Source organism: Equus caballus, chromosome 6, assembly GCF_041296265.1.
Source record: "Equus caballus isolate H_3958 breed thoroughbred chromosome 6, TB-T2T, whole genome shotgun sequence".
NCBI classification, from domain to species: Eukaryota; Metazoa; Chordata; class Mammalia; order Perissodactyla; family Equidae; genus Equus; species Equus caballus.
Genome location: NC_091689.1, coordinates 11,555,876 through 11,579,216, shown reverse-complemented (window position 1 = coordinate 11,579,216; position 23,341 = coordinate 11,555,876). Strand labels below are relative to the sequence as shown.

Genomic DNA, 23,341 nt, shown 5'->3' with positions numbered 1-23,341 from the left:
AGGTAAACTGTTAGGAGATGGCATGGATCTATGACTGAGCTAGGCAGAATAATGTCCCCAAAGATGTTCATATCCTAATCCAATGTTCTAATCCTTAGAACCTGTGAATATGCTGCCATCTTACACAGCAAAAGGGCCTTTGTAGATGTAATTAATGATTTCGAGATGGAGAGATTATCCTGGAGTATCTGGGTGACTCAATGTAGTCACAAAGATCCTTAAAAATGGCGGAAGGAAGCAGAAAGGTCAAGAGTCAGAGGACAATTTGAAGATGCTACGCAGCTGGCTTTGAAGATGGAGGAAGAAGCCATGAGTCAAGGAATGCAGGCAGCCTCTAGAAACTGGAAAAAGTAAGAAAATGGATTCTCCTCTTGAGCCTCCAAAAGGAATGCAACCTTGCTGAAACCTTGATTTCAGCCAAACAGGAACCATTTTGGACTTCCAACCCCTACAGCCATAAGAGAATAAATTTGTGTTGTTTTAAGCCATTAAGTTTGTGGTAATTTGTTGCAGTAGCAATAGATAACTAAGACTTTAGAAAAATCATTTGCTGATGAGCTTTTTTAGTTTATCTTTTAAATGGGACTACTCAAGTCAAGCCACTACAGAGACGGTGTAAGAAACACTTACAGTAAATGCCTGCTAAAATCCACTCCCATCTTCTATCACCCTTTCCCTCCCTCTTCTCCTGGTAGTTAGCAGGGAAAAAAAGACTTAAGGGGGTTAACACAGCAATAAGCAGACAATCTATTCAAAAATATGGTACACCCTAAATTACAGTAAATTAGTAACAAGTTAAAAAACAAAAACATTGTCACTGTTAAATGAATCTAAAAAGTAGAATTTTAATGCTACTTATGGTAGTCATAAACTTTATAAAAAAAAATAATCGAAGTAAAATGCCAACACCAAAAATGGAGAGGAAAAGATGCGGCCCTATGACTATGTCAACACTCTGGTAGGTCTGGATTGTTTTGTTTTCTTTTACGCAAAGTCTGAAATCCTTGAATCCTGGAATTACTCAGAGAATAAGTTACATGTATTTATTCTGCAAATATTCATTCTCTGCCTATGATGACCCAGAAGCTGTGCTGGGTGCCATGAATATTCAGATGAGCCAGACATGACACCTGGCTTCCAGAAGCTCTTATTTGGGGGGGTGGGGGGGGGGGGGGCCAAAGAGTATAATTTGGGGGAATGAATTTTTAAAAGAATAAATGAATTATTATGTTTGAGGCCTTGAAAAAGGCCAAGAGTACTTTTATACTTAAGGAATAAAAAAAGATGACCTTGGAAATTACAAGAATACGTCTGTACTTGACACCGCTGACTGTCTCCCACGTATGTATTCCTCTCCTTTTCCCCTCTAAGAGGTCCTTGATTTTATTCTAGCGTCTCTACCTTCCCCACAAAGCCCTGTGACTCAGAAGTAGTTGACACCGCCCTCGGCTCCAGAGCTGCATCTGGATTCGTCTAACCCAGTCATGGGAAGCTCAAGATTCAGCCTCAAGCCAAGCAGTGCATGGTACTACCCTGGAGAAAGTTACTAGTCAGGGGTGAGCACATGATGTAACTAAAGAAAGTTCATTTCTCTTCAAGATGAACTTTACCTCCAGGGGAATTCAAATGAGAGAGAATGGCAATAGATCCAACCTAAATAGGAAAGACAACAATGCACAAAATGAATTAAATAAGGAAGGGTACAGTTTCACCTCTGCCAAAATATTATGGCTGGATTCACAAACAAGGACAAGAGACTGTGAAGAATAAATAAGTGACAAACTCCTCTCTCTCTCATTACCTAAGGTGACAATCTCTGCAGGTTCTGTTTTGTAAATTAACATCCAACACGCTCGACCTTGAGGCATCCCTATAAAGAGCTCCTTTTTACACAAAGATTAATTCTTTTAACCTGACAGCTCCCACCCACCTGGTAATCTGTTCTGCTTTGCAGCTTTACAAGGACAACTTTTCCCAAACTCTGACAAGGGTCAAACCCTGGTGTCATTCCATGGTACTCAAGTGTTATATGACTTTATAAATACTCAGCAAGAACCATTTCCCTACCCTAGACATTTACCTGAGACCAATTTCAACATCTTTATCCAAGTAGATAATTGAAAAGACTGTCAAGGGTGACGGCAAACTGCTTTAGTATTACAGATTACTAATTAACATCTCTAAATATGCTTTTTACAATCCCTCAGGAATTCTCCTTTTTGGGGGAGAGCTAAATGTTCTCCAAATTTTCCCAGGGACAGGAGAAGCAAAGGCGAAACTCACAATATCGGCATGTAAAAGGATACCCAAAGGATTTTTCAGATAACATCTCTGTCTATGTAATGAAGTAGTTTGAGAGCCAATATTTGCCTCAAAACTTCTTGGGAATTATACATACCTAAATAAAGCAGTTAAGTAGATGGCTTTTCAGAACAAGAATCTGAGTTTCTCCTATAGGAGATCTCAGTGTGTATGACTTTACTATATCTTTGGAAATAAGAATGTCAATTCCAGGGTAGGTGTTGGTCCCATCGGGAACAATTAGAGGGAAAAGAGACAGGGGTTAGTAGAAGTAGAAATGGTAGGTGAAGTGAATGGCAGGGAGAAGAAGAAGGGGAGAGGCTGATGGAAAGGAAACCAGGTCCCAGAATGCTACTTCGGCATTTCTGTAGACCTGGCCGCGCACAAGGGGCAGACAGTCCAGACTGTGGGCCGTGTCTCTAGGGCACAGACTCAGGGGGCAGGGATTAGCAGCTAAATTTTTAGACAAAAGATCAGGAAGGCATTGAACACCTAGGTATGTAGAAAGCTTTTAGAAATGAAGTGCTTCTTAGCATGTCTATCATCTGTTGCAAAGCCAAATGAAGAAGTTTCTAGTAAACAAGGGATGATAAGATGGAAATTACCCCCATATCCATCATTACTAACTGCAAAACTTCATTGATATTCTCATTTGTGTCTTTTATTTATTGGTTTATTTTCCTGAAAGTTAAAAAAAAACAAGTGTTCTCAGTTTTCCAGTGCCAGCTTCCCTTTTTGGTCGTAAGTTCCTCAAATGCACATCCTCCTAAAATGTGGTTTTCAGATACTGAGCTTTGGGTCTGAGAAGAGCTGCTCTATTTTGCCGACACTAGAGTATTCCGTGTTTTCTGCAAGGCTGCCTTCAATGCATAAATAAATCAGGAAAAAGAGCAAGCCACACAGACTAACTGCATGATGGAAGAGAAAGAACACTGCGAATATATGACTTCTTGACTCAGCTCTGCCCCTGAATACCTGAATAGTGTTTTGTTTTCCAAACACACACCGAGGAGTCCTAAATGCAAAGGAAATATGGCCAGGTCAGCGCCACTGGCTATAATAAAGCTTGACCCAGACGGCAGAGGAGCGAATGCCCAGCAGACTTGGCAGCCAGCCCAGCTTTTGAGCTTTCAAAGCAGGAATACAAGAAAGAGCTTTTAGCCAAAACAATGCGCGACCTTGGGGAAGTCAACTCAACTTTCTGAACCTCAATGGCCTCAACTGCAAAGGATGGAGTAGGATTAGTTCAGCTGCTTTTCAATATATAAAAAAAACTTCTAAGTAGGGAAAGGCCCATTAAATAAAATTTCATCCCAGGGCCTATTATATAAAATGATATAAGATTGAAAGTCTGTACTAACTCGTTGAAAGTGAGGAGGGGCCCAGGAAACCCCTATTTCAGGCCAGAACACTCCCACCTCCCACCCCCCATCCTTCTCTGTAACATCCCCTTAGAGCAATTCAGTAATGAGTGTGAAAACCACTGACCTTAGTCTCTGCCGGACATCACATACCACCTCCCTATAAGTAAGCTTTGGCCTTGAGTACACAGGCTATAGGTATTCCGACCTTGAGGTCTTTAAAGGATTTGATAAACTCTGGCCCAATGTCATTTGAAGGTCATATCACTTATGTCCAGTTTTTCAGATTAGAGCTGTAAATATTAAGTATTCTTCCAAAGGTCAAGTTTGAGACACTCTTCTATCACAACAGAGCCAAAAGGAGTCCATATCCTGGAGGACCATATGGACAGCTCTGAGCCATCCACCATAATTAGAAGCAGTGGAAGGAGTTCATTCTCTAGGGATGAGAGTCATCAAATCTATACAGGGTACAGGCACAGTCTTACTTAAAAGTAATTTTAATGGTGCGGCCCAGTGGCGTAAGGGTTAAGTTCGTGCACTCCAGTTCATCAGCCCTGGGTTTGCAGGTTCGGATTCTGGTGCAGACCTAGCACTGCTCATCAAGACACACTATGGTGACATCCCACATAAAACAGAGGAAGATTGGCACTGATGCTAGCTCAGGGCCAGTCTTCCTCATACACACAAAAAATAGTTTTACGACCCAAACTCTTTTATAGAACACACCAGACAGCAGCATTCCCTTCACAAAGGCTTTGCTTTAGAGAAGTTTTACAGACTGATGAGAAAGAAACAAATGGCTACAGAGTGGACTGACCTGGACAGCAGATGAGGGAAGGCCACAGAGCCGGTGGGTAGGAACACGGACTCTGGAGGCAAAGTGTCTTAGACTGAATCTAGGCTGCTCCACCACTTGCTACCTGAACAATCTCACACCGATGACTTGATCTCCTAGGCCTCAGTTTCCCCTTCTGCAAATGGGAATAATAACAGGACATACCACATTGGGACACTGGAAAGATGAAATTAGATACTGCTGATGGTGTATGCAGTCACTCAGTTCAGAGCCTGGCAGAGAAACTTCTCAATAAGACCTAGCTGTTGGCCATGGATGATGATGGCGGCAGCAAGGATTTCTCAGAAAGCGCTTCTCAACTCCAATGTGCATATGAATCACCTGGATCTATCACCTGGCTCTTGTTAAAATGCAGATTTTGACGCAGCTCACCTGGGGTCGGGCTGCAAATTCTAATGAGCTCCCAGGTGATGCATTTGCTGCCATGATGCCAACCCAAGGACCACTCAATGAGTAGCAAGGATCAAGGACACCCCAGTGACGGGTTTTTAAGTACAAAAGTAAGGCTCTCAGATTTAATCCTCAGTGTTAGAGGAAGCCTCAATGGGAGTTTAAAAGAGTAAGATAACGTGATCAAAGTAACAGGTAAACAGACCTGGTGATGTGGTGACATGTTCCGGAAAGGAAAAGTTAGTGAATTCCATGGAAGATACTACCACAGTCTGAAGATGGGAACTGAGCCCAGCCAAGCACCTGGACCACAGAATGTATGAAAGGGAAGGGCATGCATCAGAGATGCCCCACTGAAATAGCAGCCGGATCAAACCACCAGCTGACCACGCATAATGAAACAAGCCATCTTGGGCTCCTTGCCTTCATTCGAGAAGGGTTTGCAGAAATTCCTTGGTGACAAATGCAAAATTAGTTAAGGAGTCATGAAGTTTGAAAAATATTCCTAACCTCTCAGACCATCATGATACAGAAAAACAAACCTCATTTCCCTAAAAAGGGATCTTGCACATCTGTCAGAATCCTAGCTTAGAAACAAGGTTCTATGACCTCTGCTGGCAGGAGCATCTGTCCTTATGTTCTCTACTAAAATGGAGGCAGCAATTTACTTTTTTTTCTTTAGAAAAGACAAAAACTAAGAGGAGAGTATCCCATTGAGATCAATGGTTTTTGGAAGTTCTCAACTATTTATTTATTTTTGGGGAGGAAGATTGTTGATGAGCTACCATCTGTACCAATCTTCCTCTATTTTGTACGTGGGATGCCACCACAGCATGGCTTGATGAGCGGTGTGTAGGTCCGCACCTGGGATCCGAACCTGTGAACCCCAGGCCGCTGAAGCAGAGTGTGTGAACTTAACGATTGTACCACCAGGCTGGCCCCTATTTTTTTTTTTTTTTACCCAACTTGGGAAATTTGTTGTCATTTCTACTTGCGTCTGCAATAATATACATTCAAACTGCATACTCATTCTCATCAACTCCCGAGGGTTGCCACGTTGGCACATGCTTGCCCAGGGTCATTTTTAAAGGTAGGCAACATCTTTATGAGTTTGGGATTGTGGGAGAAGAGGGGTATCAGTTGACGCTCTCCAGATTGATAGCCGTTTATGGAGACTGGGGCCTCTCCAGAAAAATACCTTCAAGGATCAGGGTGATACCCTGAAAGGCTGTTGATTCAGGACTAAAACTCTACATTGCCTTGCTCTCTGATTCTCATACTCCGCATGTATTCAGCCAGAATTTCTAATCTGGAACCTAGTGATTGGGAATGGCCAATCTAAGGAACTTGATACCTCTTTCAATAGAACCTATAATTTGCAAGGTTTTGGTCCCACTACCTCTCTCTGAAAGACTGGGTTACATGCTGCAGAGATGGAATATTTGTAAAACAAACACTCCTTCCAAGCCACTCTGAGACACAAGCTAGCATGTTAACACACCAAGTACAAACCAAGCAATGCCGAACATTTAAAAAAAAAAAAATGGAGAGCCAGCCCTGATGGTCTGCTGGTTAAGGTTTGGTGCTCTCACTGCTCTGGTGGCCCAGGTTTGTTTCCCAGTCATGGAAGCACACCACCCATCTGTCAGTTGCCATGCTGTGGCAGCGGCTCACGTAGAAGAACTAGAAGGACTTACAACTAGGATATAGAACCATACACTGGGGCTTTCTTTTGGGGAAAAGGAAAAAAATCGAAAATGGCAAATCTTTTTTTAACCACAGGCCACATGTATATAGACCATTCATTCATTGCTAACACTTCGTGATGGAAAGTTGAAAACAAGCAAGATTGTTTCATTCAGCAGTAAGTGCAATGATGAAATTAAAGCAGGATAATGTGATGTGAAGTGATATGTGTGTTTTGGGGGATGCTCTCCAAGGAATAGCCATTTGAGCTGAGCCATGGGTGGGGAGATGAGCTGGTTCCTTAGGAGTCTGTGGGTTAGAGGGAACACTTAGCAAAAGGCCCTGAAGCAGGAACTAGGTCTGTGTGCTGGAACATGGTGGGTGGGAAAGAGAGAAATAGGAGATGAAGTGAACAACAGAAGGTGGCTCAGGCCAAGGTTTGGAATTTAGGTTGGGAGAAATAGGAAGTCACTGAACGGTTTCAAATAAGAGCACGATTTGATCTACTCCAGCAAGATTAAAACAAATTTTGGCTCAGAAACACTGGGAAGCAGCCCTGATTTAATTCTTTTGTTTTTTGATTTCTTAAACTTTGTGGAGAAATATCACTAATTAGCAGTGCCGATCTTAAATTGGGGTGGAGTCCCATTGTTTCCATGGTGAGGCAGACACATGTTGTCTTGAATTCACATCTGTTTACTAATGTGCTCCCATCACTTCGAATTACTCTTTTTTATTTTTTAAATTTAGGGAGTCAAGATTTTCCAACTCATAAAGAAAATTAAACGATGACTACTTAGGAAGCCCAAGAAAGACTGACAGTGTTCCTGGAAGGGGAAAACAGAAGGAACGAGAACACGGGAGGGTTTCCTCTTTCATCTTCAAGTCCAGATAGAATTACTAGTTGGATGATCTAACTGACGTCTGCTCAGTGCTCGGCGATTAAAATTTCAGGATGGCGAGACTGAAAGTCCATAAAATGGAAGGACAACTTGTTCAAATAAAGAGCTTCACAGAGAACTGCAGACTAATCACTTTCGTCTGCTTAGCTGGCATTTGTCAGGATCCCTCAGTCTGTGTCCAAAAATAAGAGTGAGGCTTGAGGGGACTGAACGCAAGGTGGCTTTTATTTATAGTGGAGTTTTAATTCTAGCCTTTTCCATAATTTGAGCTTTGTTTTCCTCCTGACAAGCCATCAAATTTCATTGCATCCTCTGAACATCTGATATCTCCTTTTTCTTGTCTTTAAGAGCCAGCTCTCATATTGGGCACCATCGGCAAGCGAGAACTAGTAACATAAATTGTGAAATTCTCGAAATTGCAAGACCGTGATCCACAGTGACATCAATGCTCCACCTGAATCAGAAACGGGTCTTACAACTCGACAAAACACGGCCTCGTCATCACTTTTAGAATTCTGTGCCTGAAATACATAATATCTGCTTAGGAGGCAAATCTAAGAAGGGGATAGAGAGAGGGTAGGGCAGCAGTTTGCAGACTAGAGATGCGGGCCTCTGCCAGAAGAATTTCCTCCATAGACAATAAGAGCAACGGGAGTCCACACAAAGAACAGAAATAACCATTCCCATTTTTAAGGGGGTGAGAGAACCAGCTGCCCTTTAAATTCTCAAAATGTCTTAAGAACTTAACTGTTTTTCAAAACACTTTGGATCCGCTCAAACCTGAACCACATTGTACGAAACATTCTTCCATTTAATTGTTAAGCCCTTGTGTGTTCAGCGGGATTTTCAGTACAGATGTTTCTGATTCATTTATATTAACTTATCAAAATGACATTTGGAAGAGCTATATGATGTTCAAGAAGGAGTCTTATAAACTTGGGTTCATTAGTTTTAATCCAGGAATTCCACTCCCCCCCCCCAACACACACACAATTCAGAACTTGGAAGGGTTGATCTAGCTCTGTTCTAACATGAATTCACTCATTCCTAATTCCCTTCAGAAAACATTTTCTAAAACTTTAAAAGGCACCACAAAAATGCAAGAAAGCCATTCGGGCACATAAGATTTTCTCCTTGGTGATCCTGGACATATAAAGGTTTAAAAACAAACATTTAAGTCAGACAAAAACCAAAACTGAAGTCTGACTGGTTTGCCTCCGAAGTCAAAGAGATTTTTGTCCAAAGGCTTTCCCGGTTCCATCTTTCTTGTTTATTTGGGCAAAACGGGCACAGAATTTTTAACTTGGAGTTTTCTTTATCCAAGACTATCACGTTAGAGGGGGCAGGTATGTGTGTATATGGAGGAGAAGGATGAAGCAAAAAGCTATCTTCGAGTTATCCTCTCCTTATTCCACTATTTGAAGTTCTTGAGGAATTCAAGATGGTCATGATAGTACTTTGGCACAATTTTCTTTTCTTGCGCCGCCCCCACTCCCTGGGGCACTGTTGATGTGTGGCAGAGGGCAGCACAGGTAAGGCAGGGATGCACAGAGCAAGGAGGCAAGATATAAGAGGGAGGATGTTTTGCCAAGAGGGTCTCCCTGCCTCCACACTCCTCCTAAACCTTGTCTACACAAAAAAATTCTTGGGAAGTTCCATTAATTTCTGTCGTTTTCAAACCATAGTTCCCTCTGGAAGGCTATCTTTGAACCAGTCTAAAGCTACTGGTCACAAAAATAAACTTAGGAAGACCTTTGAAATTGTGTGCCCACACATAAAAGAACATTAAGGAGAAAGCCGTGCTGCGTAAGAACAATGGTCCTCCCCACCTAGCCTGGCCCTGGCCCCCTCTGATTTCTTTGTGCCCTGTGAATGTTACTTTGTTTTTTCACTTTTAATTTTTTGAGTTAAACGTTGGGGCTTTTTTATATCACTTGTTTTTTTCTGATTATCTGATTACCACTTGTTATTTTCTGATTAACACATTTTACTCAAGAACATTTGGGAGTTCAAAAACTATATAAAAACAAAGTTAAAAATACCCATCATCCCCTGCTCAGACTCAACCCCTTTGAACATCTCCACTGGACTTTTTCCTATGCATATGTGTGAGTATGCATGATGGCATCTATTTTAACAAAATTGAGATTTCACCGAATCTTAAATGTTGAAGCATTACTTATTGTGAGCATTTCCCTAAGTCCCTAAATATTACCTTAGATCATGATTTCTTTCAGTCAAGCTTGACTGTTTAATCTTTTAGTTCCACCTTCGCTGTGCTCCACCGTCTCACTCACCCATGCTCATGGCGGATCCCAGCACAGACAAGGCAACAAACACATGCCAGGTTGTTCTGTGTGAACGTGAGCAGAAATGTTAACTCAAGAGCCTCATAGCAGAGTTCCTGCCCACTTCTGCTAGGGCGCCTGGAGGCACCATTCCATGGCCCTCATCTCTGTCTGGCTCTTTCCTCAACCTGGCCAAATAAGCACCCACGCTGACAACAGTCCCTGCAACCACTTGTTGGCATTCATCGGTCTTGTTGGCTTGCTTCGTTTTCCCAACGACCTAAAGGCCCTTTGCCAGATTTTACAAAAGCTTCAGGTCTACACTTTAAGGCCACCCAAGGGCCACAGGTCAAAGCACTCTGCTGAAGAAATACAGAATGACCTGAGGACAAGCATGACCTGTGACAGTCTCTGTGCTGAGGCAGAGGGACAGTCCCATAATCCAGCTTACAACAGGGAAACCCAGGTCCTCCATGGCTTTGGAAGACCTAGGAGGTCACCCATGACCCAGAGCCTTCCTTCATCAGCTCCAGCCAGCTCTGGCCGAGACAAATGGATATAAATGGAACCTAATAGGGTCTGGGTGTTGTCTAGCCTTGGGTCCAATGACAGATCTGCTGAGGCAATCCTGGGGAAGTTTGAACTTTCTCACCTGTGCAGTGGGCGTGTCCTCACCAGTACAATGGGTATAGTCTCACTTGTGCGGTGAGTATATCCTGTGTAGTGGGTGTATCCTCCCCTGTGCAGTGGGCATGACCTCACCTGTGCGGTGGGTATAGCCTCACCTGTGTGGTGGGTGTATCCTCAGCTGTGTGGTGGGTGTGACCTCACCTGTGCGGTGGGCGTGACCTCACTTGTGCAGTGGGTATAGCCTCACCTGTGTGGTGGGTATACCCTCACCTGTGCAGTGGGAATAACACCAGCTCCCTTCCAGAGGCATTTGGAAGATGAAATGAAGTCACTTATGTAAATGACATCACAGCACATCAGACACATGGGATGTAGATGGTAGTTGTATTTGCATTGTTTTTATTAACAGCACAAATAATAAGAAAATGTTAGAAATGTCCAATTATAGTGGAGCACAGAGGAGGGAAAGAAGATAAGAAGATTTAAAAAACAAACAAACAGGGGCCGGCCTGGTCGTGCAGCAGTTAAGTTCGCACGTTCTGCGTCAGTGGCCTGGGGTCTGCCAGTTCAGATCCTGGGCGCAGACCTGTGCACCACTTGTCAGGCCATGCCGTGGCAGACATCCCACATATAAAGTAGAGGAAGATGGGCATGGATGTTAGCTCAGGGCCAGTCTTCCTCAGCAAAAAGAGGGAGACTGGCAGCGGATGTTAGCTCAGGGCTAATCTTCCACAAAAAAAAAAAAAGACATCATAAAGGAGGCGGAAAGCAAAGCATCCTGGAAAGATGACTGGAACTGTGACAGAGAGAGAAAGGGAAGAGGGACATTCCAGCTGAGGTAAGGGAATGCAAGCAGCTAGGCACGGTGTTCCGGAACAGCACGTGGTCCAGCAGAGCTACAGTGTAAGGTATTTACAAGGGGACGTGTAGGTAGCAAGGCTACAAAGGAGGGCCAGAGCCAGAGAGAGGAGTCCTGGAGGCCGTAATAAGGAGGTTGGGTTAACATGTGGGTCATGGGGAGCCAGTGAGAATGTCTGAGTGAGGAAGTGACATGACCAGAGATGTGCTCTAAATGGCCAGCACTGTGTCTGCATTTTTGTCCTTTCTCAGTGATTTCCCATATTTTTCAGATTTAAATGTGTCCAAGGAGAGGAGGAAGACGCGCTGCAACACACCCATGAAACCATGAATCCTTCTACTGTGCTCACAGAGGGTTTTACACACAACCTGCCCCTGCCCTCCAGCCGGGATGAGCAGCCCTGTGCTCCCATTTCACACCTGAAATTACAGCTGGATGCATCCAGTGGGACATCACGAAACGTGGTTTGTAGCCTTAATAAGGAAGAGAACCAGGACAAGTGAAACTACCTGCGGTACTTCTGGTTGCCAACACAAGGATGAAGATGAATGAGGGAGAGGATGCATCTGAAGACCAGAAGAGGGAAAAAGACGTTTGGAGTCCTCACAGCCCCAATTTCAGAATTGTAGACAGAGGTCCACGCACGGGAAGCCTTGCCCACTGCTTCTCACACACGTGCACACACACACACACACACACACACACATACATACTGCTTTCTGTGCTATGACAGGAACCTGTCATACTAAGCCAGTTCTAAATTTCAAGTCCTTGACACACTGTCTGAAATGGAGGCTGCTCTGGTTAAGATAAGACGTCAGCGTCATCTATGTCCTTGTCCTTTGAAGTGTGGTCCCCAGACCGGCAGCACGGGCATCACTTGTTAGAACATCAGACTCTCAGGCCCCACCCCAGACCTACAGAATCACTGGGAATTCTCATTAGATTTCTCGGGTGATTCGCAAGCACAGTTTGAGAAGATTCAAGTTTGAGAAGCACTAATGACGTCTGTTGAGAAAGCAAATCAAACGTTTGTGTGTACTAGGGTTTTACTATTCTCTCTGGTCCGATGTACACACAAAAGAGGAAATTGCTTGAAAAGTACAACACTCAGTGAAGAACAGGCAAATCCACAGAGACAGAGAAGAGACTGGGGGTTGCCCAGGGCGGGGTTGAGGTGAGGGGAAAGGAGAGAGACTGCTAATGGGCGCAGGTTTCTTTTTGGGGTGATGAAAGTGCTCTAAGATTGATTGTGGTGATGGTTGCCCAACTCTGTGAACATACTAAAAACCATCTAAACAGGTGAGTTGCATCATATGTGAATTATATCTCAATAAAGCTTTAAAATATTATCAAAAGCACGCCAGAGCCTTGGAAATGCCTAACTAAAAACTTCGATTTCTCGGGCCGGCCCCATGGCGTAGTGGTTAAGTTGGTGCACTCTGCTTCGGTGGCTTGGGTTCACGGATTCAGATCCCAGGCGTGGACCTACACCACTTGTCAGCCATGGTGTGGAGGCATCCCACATACAAAATAGAGGAAGATTGGCACCAATGTTAGCTCAGGGCTAATCTTCCTCAAGCAAAAAACAAGGAAGATTGGCAACAGATGTTAGCTTAGGGTGATTCTTCCTCAGCATAAAAAAAAAAAAAAAAACACCTTCTGCTTTCTAACTGCAAAAGAGGCCACCTGTAGAACCAGATCTCGAAGGATAATGCCACTAAGAGACTGTTCTACTGCCCCAGCTTGATGAGATTTCAGGGGCGTGATAGGGAGCTAGTTTCTTTCAATACAGAGGCACTGAAACGGACACTGGGTCCTAAAAGAGAAAAGATTCAGTGCTGCCCTGAGACCCAAGCCCCCAAGGTTCGTGCCCTGGACCCTGTGATTTAGATACCCCACTCTGACCCTCCTCCAGTTGTGTCCTTCCTCACAGGGCAAGGGAAGACGCCCAGCCTTCTAGATCATTCTCCAGGCATGTAGGACCGCAGCATTCCCTGCCCAAATGCCTGAGCCTGCACGCAGGGCCAGCACGGGTCTCTTCCCTAGGTCTGTCCTCCCTAATGTGGGGGACAGCACCAGTGTGCACTCCCCCAGACCAGAGGGCAGGCCTTTGGTGGGGACACAGACAGAACCCAGGGACATGGGGAGTACACTGCGTAGTCCCAGACGGGTGACTGTAGTCCCAGGCTGGCTCCCTGTCTCTGCTCCACTCCAGTGTGGAACTCTGGGGCATCTGAGATTTCCAAACATGAGCCTAGCTTTCCAGGTCACATGAAGATATATGTCAAGGTAGGAGGTCAAAACATATTATATTTAATGCTTTGTTACCTTAATAAATAACTGAAATAGTTTGACTTAGAGAATCTCTGTCTCTATTTGTGCACTTGCCCTGAAACCCTGTGATTTTAGAGGTCAGCCTGATTTTTTTTTTTTTTGGTCAATTATTTTATTGAGGTCATACTGGTTTATAACGTTGTGTAATTTCAGGTGTACATAATATATCATTTCTGTACAGACTGCATTGTGCTCACCACCAAGTCTAATTTTAATCCATCACCATACATATGTGCCCCTTTACTCCTTTTGGCCACCCCCCAGCCCCCTTCCCCTCTGGTAACCACTAATCTATTCTCTTTATCCATGTGTTTATTTTCCACCTATGATGAAATCACATGGTGTTTTTCTTTCTCTGTCTAGTTTATTTTGCTTAACATAATACCCTCAAGGTCCATCCATATTGTTGTGACCGGGACGATTTTGTCTTTTTTATGGCTGAGTAGTATTCCACTATATACTCATATATCACATCTTCTTTATCCAATCATCAGTGGATGGACACTTGGGTTGCTTCCATGTCTTGACTGCTGTGAATAATGCTGCAATGAACATAGGGGGTGCATAAATCTCGGAATTGTTGATTTCATGTTCTTTGGATAAATATCCAGTGGTGGGATAGCTGGATTGTATGGTATTTCTATTTTTAGTTTTTTGAGAAATCTCCATACTGTTTTCTGCAGTGGCTGCACCAGTTTGCATTCCCACGAGCAGTGAACAAGGGTTCCCTTTTCTCCACATCCTCTCCAACATTTGTTACTTTTTGTCTTGGTAATTATAGCCATCCTGACAAGTGTAAGGCGTTTTTTCCTTCTAAGTTTGTCACACAATTAAATGAGTATTTTTGGTCTTCTCCCCAGCATGTTGTACTTTCTAGGTAAATATTAATTATCCATTAAGGCCATCTCATCTTCTCATAACTTCATACATAATAAGTACCAAGGATTTATTTCTGCTCCAAATAATACAGGAAGTTTTAGGATAAGAAGAATCAAATGTGTTTGCCTTTGTATGGGGCTCATATGTACAAAACATGGTAATTTTAAAAAAAGGAAAAAAGAACAGGAGATGAAGAACAATGAAAAAAGACACTGAATATTTTACCTCACTAATAAAGTTTAAGGTTCTTCCTGGGCTCTTCTTCTGAAGGACAGAAAAGCAAATCCTTGAGAAAAAAATGCAAGCCGGTGGAGACTTTTTTTTTTTAATAACAGAAATAGCTTAAATGGAACTTTGGGGAGGGGAAGGAACTTAACGGGTTTAACCACAAGAGTTTAAAGAATCTTTCACGGCTCTTTGATTCTTCTTAACTAACAGTTTGGTGACAGAATCCTAGAAGGGGCGATTTTGTTCTTGTCATCACAGACAACCCACAATTGGAGCAAGAGAAGCAACCTTACTTTCGTGCCTTCTCAAAATATTCTGCTTTGGGGATTATTTTTAATCCTTGTGAGCTATGAAGCCAAGCCCAAGCCCACAACTTTCCTTTGCCCTTCTGTGAGTGTACAGATGTTACCCACGCCTGGTGCCTACCAGGTGGACTCTCACTCAGACACATTTCCAGAACAGACTCCCCCATCCCTCATGCCTTCCCCCCATCATCTGGATTCCTTGTGGGAACTCAGCAGCTTTTTCTTTGTAGTGAGGATTAACTTTAAATACAGCAATTTGTACAGCATTATCCTTCAAAATTTCAATCGTTTTGGAAACTAGCGAAGTAGAGGAGATGGGGACACTGATCCCAGATAAGACTGAATTTGTAAGTTGCCATACAGCTGCACTGTCCAATATGGTAGCCACATGCGGTTATTTCAATTTCGATCCAATTAGATAAAAAAATCCAGTTATTCATTTGTACTGGTCACATTTCATAGGGCTCAACAGCTCATATGACTAATGGCTGCCAATTTGGACAGCACAGATAAAACATTTCCGTCCTTGCAGAAAGCTCTATTAGACGTGCAGAATTGGGAAAGTTTTCATGTTTTCTCTGTAGTCTCCGTCAGGCCTTCTTTTACTCACTCTGTTGTTGGTCCTACAATTTCTTCTACCACCACATTTTTGCAACTTAAAGCAATTTATTCTTAAATCCTAAAAATAGATAGTGGTGACGTATTATCTACACAGCTCCACAGTTGCACATCTTTGTGAATATACTAAAAACCACTGAATTGTACGTGTAAAAGGGTGAATTCTGTGATATGTGAATTATACTCAATTGAAAAAATAAAGAGCCAGCCCTGATGGCCTAGCAGTTAAAGTTCAGTGCGCTCTGCTCCAGCAGCTGGGGTTCAGTTCCCTGGTGCAGAATGACACCACTCGCCTGTCAGTAGCCATGCTGTGGTGGCAGCTCACACAGAAAAACCAGAAGAACTTACAACTATACACAGCTACGTACTGGGGATTTGGTGGTAAAAAGGAATAAAAAAAGGGAGAAAGATTGGCAACAGATGTTCGCTTAGGGGGAATCTTCCCCTGCAAAAAATAATTGAATAAATAAAGCTTAATTGGTCAAATATCAAGTAGTAATTTCATACATCCACCTTGTCAAGGAGTAAATCAAAGAGAACCCATTCATTTTTAAAAACGAACAACCGCCACCCTCCAATGGCTCTTCGACACACTTGGAATAAATTCCAAATGCATGTGCAGGGTCAAGGGCCTGAGATCTGACCACTACTCATTTTCCTACCTCTCCATCCACTTCCTTTTTATGCTCCAGCCACCCTGGCCTTCTTTTAATACTTGTTCTTTGAGTGTGTTCCAGCCTCGTGGCATTTGTACTGATCTTGTCTGTGCCTGGCTGGCTCCTTCTCATCTCTGAGATGCCACCCCATCAGAGTCTCCCCTCAGAGATGCTTTCTCTGGCCACCTTCTCTGGCTCCACTGTACCACCCTGTTCTATCTTCTTCATAGGTTGTATCCCACCTGAGAATCGCCTCCTCTTGCACCTGTTTGCTTGTCTACACCACACTGCATGCTCCTTCAAGGCAGGGAGCTTGACCATCGCCTTCCTGTGGGATCCCTGGCACCCAGCACAGTGGCTGTTGTTCTGTCCACCACATAGCAAGCATCCGAGAAACACTTGTTGAATGAACAGACAAACGAAGAGTGAGCTGCCATCAACACACACTCTGGATAGAAGGGGCCTTAGAACCATCCAAAAATTCGTGATGACCCAGGGAGCTGTGGGCCTCACCCCTAGAGTCTGATCTACTAGGTCTGGAGGGAGGCCCAAATCGACCTATTTTTTAAAAGCTCTGCTGTGTAGTCCAATCGCCGCATTTTTGCAGTAGGTCACTAAGGCTCAGACTGAGTTTCCAGCTAGTCAAGCAAAAGGCCTGGTTGTCAAGTCTAAGAAGCTCCACTATCCAGGAACAAATCTGCACGTGCTCCGGCTCCACTCCTCACCGTCCCTGTGGAACCTCCACGGTGCACGCTGAAGGGAAATCTACTCTGTATCATGGTGGGTGGACCTTTCAGAAGAGGCCACTGCAAAGTTTCTCACAAAATAGCCCTGTTAGCCCTGAACTCCTTCCTCTCCCAAGTTCTCCTGGTATCAAGGTTTCCACCTGGGCAGAGAGCTGCAGCCCACTCCACCTTAGCTGCTTTCCTCCAGAGTCTAACCGGAGAGAAAGACATAAAACACTGAACATCAGCCACAGGAACACCACCCACCGCAGGCTCCCAGGCGTTCAGTTTCCCTTATCTCTGTTAGAAAGGTAAAACCCCAGGTTCTTCTCTCTTTGTCTTTTGACTATTGGCACGTTAAAAAGAAAACTTCCTGATCTGCTTTGGCAAAAAAGCCATGAAGTAGAAAAGATCTCATTTCTGGAGGTTCCAAAGGGATCTCCTCATTACAGAGGAAAATTAAGGGGTAGTATTAAAAGAGAATGGTCACAAAATGCACCCGCTCTCTCGGAAATAAACAAATGGCCTCTGGCACCCTAATCAAAAAAGGCAGGACAGCACTATGGCTAAGAACTCGGGGTTCAATCCTTGCTTGGCCATCCCCTGGCTGGGTGGCCCTGGCTCTCTAAGGTAGAAAAATACCCACCTTACAGAGCTGAGAAAATTAAATGCATCGATGCATGTGAAACACTTAGAACGGTGCCTGGCATGCAGAAAGAACCGAGTGAAGGTAAGCTGGTGATGATGATGAGAATGAGGACCGTTCTACCCCATGAGGCACCGATCAACCACCACGAGGCAATCAGTTTCCATGGATCCTCCCACCAGGCTCGGGGAACCTATTTTTCACTGAACTCAGAGAATATATTTTTAAATCTATGTATCATTATTCTTCTCCTTCTCTTCCTTCCTCTCATTCACTTGAAAGAGTTTGATATTTATCTTCTTTTCCTTTCAGTGCCCTTGTAATGCCATCAATGGAAAAGCAGGCACAAAGCTGCTAAGAGACTGCAATCAATGGGAAAGCACAGCAAGCCCTGGGCTCTTTATTCCCAGAAAAGAGAAGGAGGGGCAGCCCCTCAGAGGTCTGTTCTGCAATTTCCAAGCCAGCCACAGATAACTGAGGGTTCAGGCTGTTTAGGCACACCAAAATAATTTTTTACACATTTATTAGACTAGACAAAGAGGCAGCTGGATAATGCCATACGTGGTCACAGATGTTTCCTAAATATTAATATGACTTTGAAAGGATTCGCCCTCGATGGGGTGAGGAATAGACTATACTTTTTTCTAGGTCACGGGAAGAAAATGTGCTTATCATTTCATCAGGCATTTTTCTTCCTTCAAAACATCCCTCAGATGACTGATTTTATAGGTGCTCTGCAAACTGCTTCTGGAAAGCTCTTTTAGCAAGGAGTTGGTTTTGTTAAGTCTCTGATTCCAGATTTTTTTTCTCTTTCTTCTCTTTAGTATGTTTTTTTAAATTCATTTCCTCCTTTTTACTAAAAATGAAGAAATGACAGGGGTGGGATTCCAATTAATTAAGAGAACAAGAAGGCATTCTGCGTTTGGTTAAAATACATTTTCTGTGTTATTGAGGAAATACGCAGAGAGCTTGATATTTATAAATCAATACAGAGTAAACTTTAAATGCTTAAAAAAAAAAAAGTGTCACCCTATTTATCAAGAGAGCTCTCAGAACTGACTGGAGAAATACTTCCATCAGCCCTTGAGTTCTAGGACACCTGGGAAGGCCAGAGAGAAGAGTAAGGTTCTTCTCATGTCTGTCTTTCTCCTCTTACACCATTGAGGCTTAGCACATCGGCCCCCTCCACCCTTTATCTCCCAGGAATCAGGCTGGGACTGGCAGGGGAGACATGGTAACAGCAGAGGGACCTCCCTCCTGGTTCCTATGAGAAAGTCTGCCACGCATGTCTCCCCCTAGATACCTTCTGCTTAAGAGAATGGCACCATCAGTAAGCAATCTGATTTCCATCTGAATCATCATGGCTGCTGGCTGAAACTGAACTCTCCCCGCTTTGGAGTGGGGATCTATCCATCTGCCTGTGGATAACAATGATTTCATCCTCTGCTAGGCCCAGTTGATTTCATCCTAATGATATTTGTGGCAAATGGCTGCCTATAACTACATGGAAGATGGAAAGAGAAAACAGAAGGATCATCTCTTTGAGAAGCTTCCACAAATGCCTCGACAGTAGCTAAGAGATCTTCAACCATGGCAAAGCCATTAGTCCTGGGATGCGCAGGCTCTCTGTGCTGCCTGGTCCAAATAAGACACGGATGCTGTCCAGGCGACTGTTGAGGTCATCTCCATCTGCCAGGCATGGTTTGCTAGGAAATAAGATGGGGCTCTGGAGCAATAAGTGAAAGCTGTTCTAGTCTCAGAGGAGGCAAAAATTTTTGATGCGGCAGGAAAGAACATGGTTTGCATTTAATATCATTTTTCTGAAGTGGTGAATGGTACTCTTAGATGGGAGCATATGAAATTGACAATATTTGATAATTCTTGATCTACAAAATAGCAATTTCATATGGTTCAACCCATGGATACAGAGGTTCTCATTTTAAAAGAGGAATTCTGCTACCCAAGTCCGTGTTTGAACTTGGAGAGATGCTCACCCTCCTCCTTGAGGACAGGGCCAACATGACTTGGCAGAGCAGAGGTCACAGGAGCACCTGCACTCTGAATTATGATCCACAGAGATGCACTCTGTTTGGCCCACACGTAACTGGCCTTTTAAAAATTAGTTGCCAGAGGGAGTTGGCCCCATGGCCAAGTGATTAAGTTCACGTGCTCTGCTTCAGCGGCCCAGGGTTTTCAGGTTTGAATCCTGGACGCAGACCTACACACTGCTCATCAAGCCATGCTGTGGTGGCGTCTCACATAGAACTGGAATAACTTACAACTAGGATATAGAACTACATACTGGGGCTTTGGGGAGCAAAAGAGAAAAGAGGAAGTTCAGCAACAGATGCTAGCTCAGGGCCAATCTTTCTCACCAAAAAAAAAAAGCATACCTTAAAAAAAAATTAGTTGCCAGAATTTCCAAACTCCCTAGATTTCATACTTCTTTTGAGAATCAAAGTCTGGCAGCAGTGTGAGTTCCCACGGGCCTTGTGATGAGTATCAGCTGATTCTTGCAAGGGGCCACCTTCTCCAGGACGGGGCATGTGTTCTCTACATACATCCAAGTGCTAAACCTGACCATCTTGGTTTCTCACCTGGCCCAGGTGGGCTTTTCAACCCAAGGTCAACTAAAGCAGTTTGCATTCGTGTGACTACACCCGGAACGCCAGGGTCTGCCATCAAAGTGTCAGAAAGCCAGACGTGCAAACCAGGAGCCTTCTTCCTTTCTCTACAGACCAGCATCCTCCTCCTTAGTCTTCCAGAAGGTTCATTTGGTTACAAGCGCCACATGTGTGGAAAGGGAGAGAGACGAGACAGAGAGCGCAGTTGGAAGGCAGCCTCTGTAGTCATCGCACAAACAGGAATATGTTTGCAAAATCTCCACAGACAGGAATTCTGCAGCCTCACTCTTTAATCCGGTCCTAATGTTCAGCAACCCTCGCTGTCAGGAAATTCAGCCATAAATAACCCAAATCCTTCACGCAGCTTAAACCCATTTCCTCTCACTCTCTGCTCACTGGAGATGGGGAACAGCTGGTCACCGATCTCCGTACCAAGTTCTTTGTCAACTGGATGATTGGATTCTGGCACTGGACCACTGCCATAATTAGGAGTCTGACCAGTTCCATATTGCGCCGTCTGCAAAAGCATGTCAAACGGGAAGATAAAATTTTGAGCACGCTGTGCTTCAGAAATGTGCCATCGGGGAACACGATTCCTCACCATGCCACCAGGCTGTTCACAATTTATAAACTTGTGAATGTGAGGTTTCTGTGTGGTAAAAAAAAAAAAAAGGTCTTTTCTAAGGCTAGCTCTGCAATGTGAGCAACAAGAGATTTTCACATACTGTGGTATGTGGGGTAACTATTCGGGTTCAAAACTGATTTGGCTTGAACTAAAGAAGCCTGGCTTATGGCCTATCAAACATACATTGTACAGCTGCTTAACCATTAAAGTAAAGAATGCACTCTTAAGATAAGAATGCATACTTCCAGGGCTGGCCCGGTGATGTAGTGGTTCCATTCATGTCTTCCACTTTGGTGGCCCAACGTTTACGAGTTTGGATCCCAGGCACGGACCTACACACTGCTCATCAAGCCATGCTGTGGTGGCATCCCACATACAAAATAGAAGATTGGCACAGATGTTAGCTCAGGGACAATCTTCCTCAGCAAAAAGAAGAAGAGCAACAGATACCAGGTCAGGGCCAATCTTCCTCACAACAACAACAAAAAGAAGGTATACTTCCCCTCCTGCGCCTATTGGTAACACCCAGATTAGTCCTTTTCCCACATCAGGGTCATGTTGACCTGCAAATATGCAACTGAACACCTCTGAAACTTTGATGACTATGTATCCAGGGCGTGTTTAATTTCTGTTCTTTGTTCTAAAAAGATATAAGACTGTACTGAAAGCTACGCTTCTCTGGATCGCTTTCTTTCTTTCTGGAAAAGGCCTTCCTGGGTTCTAATCCTCATTCTGCCTCAAGCAAGACTCACCTGTCTCTCATATCTATAGAATGGTTATTGGTTATTTCGCTTTGACACCAAGAGGTCAGGGCAAAAATCAGGTGCTGTGCTCCACCTTAGAACAAAGGTAGAATTCAAAGGAGCGTGATGCCTCCGAGACTGAATTCTTGTCACATACAGAGTCTTCAGGAGACCCGGTGTCCACTCATACATTAAGTGCTCCCCGACTCCCAGCTGGATGACTGCCCCCAAGCATGTGCTCCGGAGCCCGACCTGGCTCAGAGGCCAGGTTCTGCCAAATGCCACCTGGTCACTTCGGATAACTCAGTGTCCTCAGCAGTAGAGGTGATGACAGAAGTGGCTCCCTGGGGATGCAGGAGGCACATCTCTCCCCGACTTTCCAGCCCCGGTCCAGCTGTATGTCTCCTTGCTGTGCTTATTTCTACCTGACAGCATTTGCTTCTCTGGTTAGTACTCTGCAGCCTCCACTGCCTGTAAGCTCAACAGTGATGAGGCTTGGCCTGCTTTATTCCCACAGTATCTCCAGTGCCTCGCTCGCTCATGGGAAGCACTCAGCATTTGGCGAAGGACTAAGTCATCGTTAGGAAGGTTGAATGAAACACCTAAGTAAAATGTCATAAAAATTACTTTTTTGCACTGCTCATAGAGTTTCCATCTCCAAACTGAATAACGTGTTATTTTACTTTGTCTGCTGTGTCTGATTTATCCACCTCGATTCCCTCTGTGCTTTCTGCAATGATCGTTCTGACCTTCTCTTCTACTGCGCAGCCTTGGCCTGGATACCAGGGCTCCTCGCTGCCCAGAGTAATACCTCCTGAGTCTCCCAGAAATTCAGTTTTTCAAAGCATAGCAACAGAGACATCATGAACTGCTTGCTAGAGACCACCCAGCCCCTTTTGGCTTGTTAGCAGAACCCAAACTCAGGCCGAACCTCGAGCAATGGGGCAAGTAAACCTGGACAATTCTACTTCCTCCTTTCCCAGCCTCATTTGCAATTCAGAGTGACCATATGAGTCAGGCAGTGAGAAGTAAGGACGTAAGCTCCTTACCTCCTGGATAAGCTCCTTACTATCCTGCTGGATAAGCTTTCATTTTCTTGGTAAAAAGGATAGAGGCAGCTGTCATTACTTCCACCTTCTTCCTAAATTGAACACAGCTATGATGCTAGGAGCAACAGCAGCCATCTTAGCATCATGAGACAACAAGCCAACAAGGATGGAGGAGCAGAAAGACAGGCAGCATGAGTCCTTGATGATACTGTGGAGCAGCTTAACAAATATCAGCACTCACCAACTCTAGACCTCTTGTTATATGAGAAAAATAAAACTTTCAGGCAACTATTAATAGAGTTTACTGTTACCTATAGCAAAAATTTCTTAACTGATCTACTGTGTCTTCCTTCAGAACTATAATTCTTCCTTTTTCCTTATTTTCTCATTTATGTCAATATAATCATCATGCTCCAAATTCTCCCGGATCAAATGCTGAGTTATTTTTGGATACGAGGGGAAAAGAAGACATCTATCCCAAAATTCTGCCAATCTATTCAACATGTCTCAATAAAATCAACAAGGATATGCACACAGATATTCCTTATAGTGTTTACATTAGCAGAAAAAATGGGAATGATCTTAATCGACTGGCAAAAATAAATCAGGACAAATAATGGAAAGAAAATG

General features: G+C 43.8%; 1 protein-coding gene across 2 annotated transcripts in view; it reads right to left on the bottom strand.

Annotated features, from left to right (window-relative positions):
- The window catches only part of SGPP2 (sphingosine-1-phosphate phosphatase 2), a 122,879-nt gene that overhangs the window by 75,012 nt on the left and 24,526 nt on the right, over positions 1 to 23,341 (bottom strand). The window lies entirely within an intron of this gene.